The following is a 7,953-nucleotide window of genomic DNA, read 5'->3' as shown; positions in this document are numbered from 1 at the left end:
AAAAATACTATGACTTAGGTCATGCACACCTTACACCTCAAAGTGGTATCTTTATTCTTTAGCACTTTCTAGAGGTATTGTGCAACAGATTTGCCTACTGCAATATGTCATCTGATTTTTTGTCTGTTGCTTCTATGACTGTTGATTGTGAATCCAAGCAAAATGAAGTCTTTGACAACTTCAATATTTTATATTTAATGATGTTGTTTAGTTGTGAAGGTATTTTTTTCCTTTACACTGAGATGCTATCAATACTAACGGTTGTAGTCTTTGATTATCAGTAAGATTGTAAGTCTTCATTTTCAGCAAGCAAGGTTGTATCATCTGTGTATCTCAGGTTGTAAATGAGTCTTCCTTCAATCCTGATGCTACTTTCTTCATATAATCTGGTTTCTCAGATTATTTGCTCATCATACAGATTGAATAAATATGATGAAAAGACACAATCTTATGGCACATCTTTTCTGATTGTAAACATTTCAGTTAGATTCCTGTTGTTTTATTTGAACAACTGCCTCTTGCTGTATTTACTGGTTCCTCAGGAGCATAATTAAATATTGTAGAATAGCCATTTTTATCCATGGTTTATTATGATCCATGAAGATTAATGCTTTTGCATAGTCAATGAAACAGAAACAATCATCTTTCTAATTTTCTTCACTTGACACCAAGATCCACCTGACATCACAATGATATCCCTTGTTCCAAATCATTGTCTTGAATCTGGCTTTAATTTCTGGCAACTACTTTTTGATATATTGCTGGAAACATTTGTGAATTATCTTCAGAAAAATTTTACTATTATGAGGTAATGATACTGCTTGATGATTTCCACATCTTACTGGGTCTTCTTTCTTTGGAATGGGCACAAACAACTGAGGGTATACAGTGCTGCACCAGTTTGCTGTAACATTTCTATTTGTATTTCATCAATTCCTGGAATCTTCTGGTGTGGTGCTGAGGTATCAGCTTTGGACTGTGAACCACAAGTTTGGCAGTTCAAACTAACTAGCTGCTGCTCAGAAAGCCTACACAGCATTGCCATAAACAAGACCTGACCAGATGACACTTAACAAAAGTTTCTCACCAATTTCTTTAGAGGCACATGTACTTCTGTCAATACACTAAGTTTTTGATCATATGTTAATTCTTGAGATTGTAGAACCAATAATTATTTTGGGTACTATGACTCTTTATTTCTTTTTCTACTTTGATTCTTGCTGCATCATTCAATTTTTTGCCCATATAATCTATGAATATTGCATACTGAATATTGAAGAGTGTTCTCTTCAATTCTTTCAGCTTTAGAAATGTCGATCATGTTCTTTCCTTTGATTATCACATTCCAGTGCTTTGCACATTTCATTTTAATACTATACTTTGTCTTCTCAAGATGCCCATTGAAATTGTTTTGTTCAGTTCTTTGACTTTATTTCTTGCATTCATTTTAGCTTCTCTACATTCAAGATCAAGTTTCAGAGTCTCTTCTGACATCCATTTTGAGCTATCCCTGTCTTTTTAATGACCTATTGCTTTCTGCCTGTAAGATGTTCTTGATGTCATCTCTTCCAGTTGATGGCCAGGCTGCTATTCTCCAATTTTTTTTGGTATAGACAAGTGAATGCATCTAGTGCTACATCAGTTTTTTGAAACATGTGGTTGATTAATTTCTGGAACCTTGGTTTCTGCTAATGTCTTCATTGCATTTTGGACTTGTTCCTTTAGTACCATTCGTTCTTTATCATGTGCTACACATCCTGATATGGTTGAATGTTGATGAATTCTTTTTTTTGTATATTTAATCTGTGTTTTCCTTCCATATTCTCCTCATGCTTCCTGTTTCATTCAATATTTTGCCCAAGGTGGTGATGGTTATGTGCCATGGAGTTGATTCCAACTCATAGGGATCTTGTACAGGATTTCCAATGCTGTAAATCTTTATGGGTACAGAAAGCCTTATCTTTCTCCTGCAGACCTACTGGTGGTTTCAAACTGCTATTCTTGAGATTAGCAGTTGACTCATAACCATGATGCTACCAGAGCTCCTTCTGCAAGATTGTAACCCAAGGCTTGAATATATTCTTCATCTCTTTTAGCTTGACAAGTGATGAGCATGTTCTTCCTTTTTGTTTTTCTAATGCCAGGTCTTTGCACATTTCATTCTAATACTTTACTTTGTCTCTTTTTCTTTATAATTTTCTGTTCAGTTCTTTTACTTCATAATTTCTTCCATTCACTTAAGCTGCTCTACATTTAAGAGCAAGTTTCAAAATAATAAGGATCCCTGTTGTTGCTAACCACAAGGTTGTCTGTTCCAAACTCACCAGTGGCTCCATGAGAAAAAAATGAGATGCTCTGTGCCTATAAAATCAAAGCTCCAGAAACCATATATAGGGTCACTATGAGTCAGAATAAATACCACGGCAGTGGGTTTATGTTGGGTTATATATTAAGTATTCTATAATATAATTGAATATAATCTATATTCTGTAGATCACTGGATTATTCTATTCTTAGGGGTTTTATAAATCCTTTTAAAAGGTACAAATATATGGGTGTGTGTGTGTGTGTAACACACAATATTAGTTTGAAGTAGGTTTCTTGTATTTAATGAGGTCCTCCTGGTGTGGCTCTGTGGGTTAATGTGCAAGACTGGAAAGCCATTTGAACTGCAAGGTAGGCGGTTCAAACTCAACAGCTGCTTCTTGGAAACCCTACACAGGGTTGCTATGGGTCAGAATTGACTCAATGGCCCTCAACAACAACAACAATATATTAAATGGAGAAAACAAGAACTATGCTTCACAGGGAAAAGCTCTCTAAAATTTCTAATCATTTGTATTTAATAAACATCTATTAGAAACAGCTAAAAAATAACAGAGAAGAAATACTCAATTATTTATTCCAAGGACATCTATGAAAAACATTCTGTTTGTAAAATCAATTTTTTATATTTAGAAATTAAATTTATTTTTTCATTTGCTTGTTACTCACATCTTCATAAAAAAAGACTTTTGCTTGATTTTTTATTTACTTCCTTTATTTTTTTACCTTTTTTGTTGTAAACTGAGTTAAAATTTACAAAGCAGATCATCAACTTTCCATTGCATAATTCATACATTTTGTTATATCTTAATTGCAATACCCTCAATGTAACATCATTTACTCTACACTCTCCCTGCATTCCTTCTTTCTCCTTTGAGTGTTTTATTCTTTTTTCTTTTCTTAAAAGTGTTTATTATGAATTGAGTGTTAGTCCACAAGGGAGAGCATCAGTTTCACGTTCATTCTATTTGTTTCACTGCAATAATTACAATCTCCTCCCTGAATCACCATTCAACAGTATTTGCTTATATTCCAATTTTTTTTTTATTTTGATATACATAAAAACCCTCAGGAATATATAATCATTTAAACAACCAAAGGGCACATTCTTCAAGCCTGCCTCCTGGACACCAGCACACAGCCTTTTCCTATCCATAAGTCTAGAGGCCTCAGCTGCTCTATTTCTCAATGTCATCATCTTTGCCTCCATCTCTGGCATCACTGCTTCTCTGGATAGGGTCTCACATTCTGCTCATGCTCTTCTCCCTCGATGGTCTTAGGGTCCTATGTTTCTGGAATGTAAGATTAACTACTCCCCCCTTTATGTTACAAAACATCTACCTTTGCAGTTGTGACAATCACAATTAGTCATGATAACAATTACTCACTGTTGAATCATAAGAATCTTATCCCCATATCATTTCACCAGACCAGTCTAGACAAGAAGGAAATTATTCAGTGGAGATTCTACCTTTCCCCACACACTCTGAACCTAAACTGCACCTTGAAAACTTGTAAGACAGGAATTCCATGCCTTTATAGCCCCTACTCTCCCATTTTAGGTAGCCAATGTCTAAGTTGTCCGTCCCTATCAACCCTTTGTAAGGAGCTCTGGTAGCGTAGTGGTTACGAATCGGACTGCAAACCTTAAGGTCAGCGGTTCGAAACTATCAGCCGCTCTGTGGGAGAAAGATGAGGCTTTCTACTCCCGTAAAGATTTACACCCTCGGAAACCCTGTACAGGGTCGCTATGGGTCGGAACCTACTCGACGGCACTTAACAACAACAACAACATCAACCCTTTGTACAGAGTGGATAGACTTTAAGCTTGATGTGAAGACTCCTTTCCTCTCAGTTGGTATTTTGAGCTATTATGTCCATGAGTATAGGTCAAGTTCATCAAATTGTAGCAATTTGCATTTGTTTCCTTTATCAAATATTTTATCTTCCCCTATTCGAGTTTGCAAGGTCAACAGTTCGAAAATACAAGCTGCTCCACAGGAGAAAGATGATGCTTTCTGCTCCAGTAAAGATTTACAGCCTTGGAAACCCTGTTAAGGGTTGCTGTGGGTTGGAACCCACTTGATGACACTTAACAACAACAATTCGAGTTCTGATTATCAAGCCATAGAAGCTAGGTCAAATGGGTATGATCTACAAATCTGGACATTCTTGTGCATCTCCCCTCACTTCATATCAGCTGGATGCTTCACTCTTGGCTCCAAATTTCTGTGGTTAGGTCCTTGACCATGGACTTAGGAGCCCTCAGGTCTCACAACACTTCAGGCAAACCAGTCCTTCCTCTTTTCTCTCTTATAGATGGGAGTCTATGGAACATGGTCAAAATCATCCCATATCTTCATTACTGCCTTTTCCTCACTACCAATCACCAGGTAGACCAATGTGGTAATCAGCAAGCTTACATGCCTGTTCGTGTGTTCCCTTTGAGTTTCAGTCTTGGAGGGGGATTTGTCCTCAAGGGAGTTGATTGCTTTCCCTGATGGTTCCCTAGAGAAAAACTTGCTTGTTCTTATAGTAGCCAATAAAACTGCCATTTTTGTTTTGGGTTTTCTGGCTGATCTTTCCTTCCGGAAGTATCCTCTGTTGCTCTAGCTGTTTCAGGCTGGTCTGCTTGTCCTTTCAAGTGGGAATTTCCCACTTCAGAATATTTTGGATAGAACTTAACATTCCACCTAGGGTTCTATACACTACAAAGGTATTGCAAGTAGCCTATTTCACTGGGAAAGTTCTAGAACCCCTTTTAGGTATTCTAATGAGTTATAGAGTGAACATGGCTTTACAAGCTTTCTGTAATCATGTCTCCTGATATTCCTTTCTTTCCCCCTCAAGTGTCTATTTTACAATAGTAGGCAAGGAAAACCAACATTCATAAGACATTCAGGCATCTTAACATTATTTCACCTCTTTTACCCATTCAGGCTATGCCCCAATCCCTGTGCCACAGAGCCCTGTTGTTCCAAGGTTAAGCGGTTAAGCGTACATCGCCATTTACCTCTGTCCCATTTAGTCTATGCAAACCAGCCTAAGTAATCACCTATCTCCCTTGTTCTTTTGCCCCCTTCCCCTTCTTGTGTATTAACCTGCCCAATACCTGAACCATGATGTGTCTATCCCCTAACCTGTGCTCTACCACTCTCTCCCTCCCACCTCTGGTAACCAGCAAAGCTTTTTTTTTTTTCCTTTCTCTTAGTATGGGCATCTTTTCCTAAGTTTCATATTTTTAATATTTCCATGTTCTTGGATTTTCATTTTCTTGGTAGGTATGTTGTGAAGCATTAATTGCCTTTTGAGGTTATCCTATTGTCTGTTACTTTTCTCTTCCATTTAAAACAGTCTGTTTAACCCTGCAATCTACCTGACCTCCTCATCACCTGGATCTATCTTCCTATATTTTTTAAGCTCTTTCACATTGTAATTGTTTTTATCATAGACTGACCTCACAGATCCTCTGAATTTGTTCTTGTAGTTGTGTACTGGTCTGAACTCTTCCATCTGTCAATTGAGTTCCAGGTGGTACTGCCATATATGTCAATCTCTGGTTATGTGTCTGTTCTCGTTGGTTCTCAGGACAAAGAACTCCTTTTAAGATGTTCTGGATTTTTTTTTTTTTTTTTCCTTTCCTAAAATAGTTTTATTAAATGCTAGCCACACTGTCAAGAAATGAAAATACTTACTTCCTCTAAAATTTAAAACACACACAAATAGCAATAGTCAAAACAAATAAATGAAACCTCACAAATCTTAATAACTTTTGCTCATCAAAAAACCTCACACAAAAAAATGCAAACACAAGTTACCATATATCCAGCAAAAATCTAATGACCAAAATACATGTAAAACTTGGGCAACTTAACAATGATAACAACAAAATGATAACCCAATCATAAAATGGGCAAAGGACTTGAATAGACATTTCATCAAATAGCATATTTCAAGCACATGAAAAGATGCTTAGAATCATCAGCCATCAGGGAGCTGCAAATTAAAACCACAATGAGACAGCATTTTCCATGTCACTCCCACTAGGATGGCTAAAAAAGTCCTGGTGGATAAACTCTGGACAGCTCATGCAAAGGCCAGGATCTTAAACTAATCAGGTGTTCCACAAGAGAAAGATGAGACTTTCTGCTACCACAGAGTTACAGCCTCAAAAACTCTATAAAGGGTGGCTGTGAGTCAAAATTGACTTGATGGCTGTGAGTTTGGTTTGGTTTGAGGATGGCTAAGATTTAAAAACAAAACAAAGCAAATGGAAAAAAAAAATGTTGGTGAACATGTAGGAAAATTGGAGTCTTTAGTCATTGCTGGTGGGAATGCAAAATGGCACAGCCATTGTGAATCACAGCATGGAGCTTCCTCAAAAAGCTCAAACAGAACTGCCATATGACAAAGCAGTCCCACCGCTGAATACATACCCAACAAACTTGAAAGCAGAATCTCAAATGGAGACTTATGCATCAAAATTTATTGCAGTTTTAGACAAATAGTCAAAAAGTGGAAACAAGCTAAACATTGACCAACAGATGAATGGATAAACAAAATATGGCACATACACACAATGGAATAGTACATAGTCAGCAGGAGATGTGACATCGTGATACATGCTACAGTATGGGTGGAACTGGAAGACATTATGCTGAGCATATAAAAGACAAGACAAGTAAAAAATATATATATAACAAGGAAAACAAGGACTTTCACACCAATATAAACTTAAAATACTTTCTTTTTACCTGTTGAAATATTATATATTTATTTTTTCTAAAAGTTGATTTAAGTAAATTGTGAATTGATTGATAGTTTACATGGGAGAACATCAGCTTTATATTCATCCTATAGTATTTCATTTCACTGAAATGATTACAATCCCTCCATGAATCATCATTCAACAGCATTTGCTTCCATTCCCTCTATTTATTTATTTTTTTTATGTATGCAGAAACACTCAGAAATATATAACCATTCAAACAACCAAAGTGTATACCCCACAAGTCTGACCTCCAGCTATCAGCACACAGCCCCTCTCCCTCCCAGAGAACCCAGTTGCTCCATCTCTCCACGTCATCATCTCTGCTTCAATGTCTGGTGCCACTGCTTCTCTTTATAGGGTCCCATACTCCACTTTTCTCACTGGGTTGTCTTTTACAAAGTACCTTAGCTTCTGCTTATCTTGGAATGTTTTTATTACAACATGGTGTTTGATTGACAGCTTTGCTGGGTAGATGATTGCTGGTTGGCAGTTTTTTTCTTTCAGTATTTTATTTATGTCTCCCCCATTGTCTTCTTGCCTGCATGGTTCCTGCTGAAATATTTGACCTAAATCTTATATGTTTGCCTTGTAAGTAACACTTCTCTTTTCCCTAGCTGCTTACAGTATTCTCTCCTCATATTTGAATATGGAGAGCTTGATTATGTTAAGTCTTGGTGATTTTCTTTTGGGGTCTATCCTTCCTGGAATTTATTCAGCTTCTCGAATGCTTATCTTTTCATTTTTCAGGATGTTAAGTAAATTTTCTTCCAGCAGCTCTTCAACTATCTCCTCTGTGGTTTTCAGTGATTCTTCCTGTTCTGTAATCCCAGTAATTCTCAAGTTACTCCTCTTCATGT

Source organism: Chrysochloris asiatica, unplaced genomic scaffold (assembly GCF_000296735.1).
Source record: "Chrysochloris asiatica unplaced genomic scaffold, ChrAsi1.0 scaffold00068, whole genome shotgun sequence".
In the NCBI taxonomy this organism is placed as follows: Eukaryota; Metazoa; Chordata; class Mammalia; order Afrosoricida; family Chrysochloridae; genus Chrysochloris; species Chrysochloris asiatica.
This window is presented reverse-complemented; position numbering follows the sequence as displayed.